Source organism: Aythya marila (assembly GCF_965140915.1).
Source record: "Aythya marila genome assembly, chromosome: 22".
Classification (NCBI taxonomy): Eukaryota; Metazoa; Chordata; class Aves; order Anseriformes; family Anatidae; genus Aythya; species Aythya marila.
In genome coordinates this window covers 1133019-1133776 of record NC_139063.1, presented here as the reverse complement: position 1 = coordinate 1133776, position 758 = coordinate 1133019, and positions in this window count along the sequence as shown.

Sequence of the window (758 nt, the reverse complement as noted above, 5' to 3'; positions counted from 1 at the left end):
TTGTTGGCTGGTGGAATCCCGGGAGGGGGCCTCCTCCTGTTTGGATGCGAGAGGAGAAATTCATTAACGGGGCTGGGTTCTGGGGGGTGCGAGGGGAGCTCTGCAGGGCCCTGACCCTGCCTTTTCCTGGGACCCTGCAGAAATCCCTGCAACGCTCGCTGGCAGCAGGGTTGCATTTTTTTCACTAAAAACGTTTTTAAGCTGCAGCCCCTTGCTGTGGGGGAGAGCCTCGTGCTGTGCACAGCCCCCCAGCACCACCCATCCCTGCGGCTCGGGGGGGGTGACCCTAAGGGAGCCCCAAAAAACACGGGGCCAAACCCGGGGGGGTGCAGGGGGCTGGGGCAGAGCCCTGCACCCCCCCCAGCCCGCGGGGGTGCAAACCCCGACCCCCCCCAGCCCCAAGGAGCCGCATCACCGAGTTGGGGGCTGCTGCCGGGGGCGTTTTTCAGGCGCCCACCGGGAGGGGTTCGGGGCGGGGGGGCCCCAGCAGCCGCCGCCGCCCCCGGCCTTTGTTCGGGGGGGCTCCAACGCCGCCAGGGGGCGCCCGGGGAGTGCGAGGGGGGGGCCGGGAGCGCGGAGAGCCCGAACGGCTCCGGGGGGCATCGGAGGGGGCTCGGGGAGGGGGCTGGGGCTGGGGGCTGGGGGCTTTCCCCTGCTCCCCTATCTTCCCGTGTCCCCCCCCATCTTTCCCCATCTCTCCGTTTGTGCCCTGCTCCCCATCTTTCCCCTGTTCCCCAGCTCCCCCCCGCTCCCCCCCC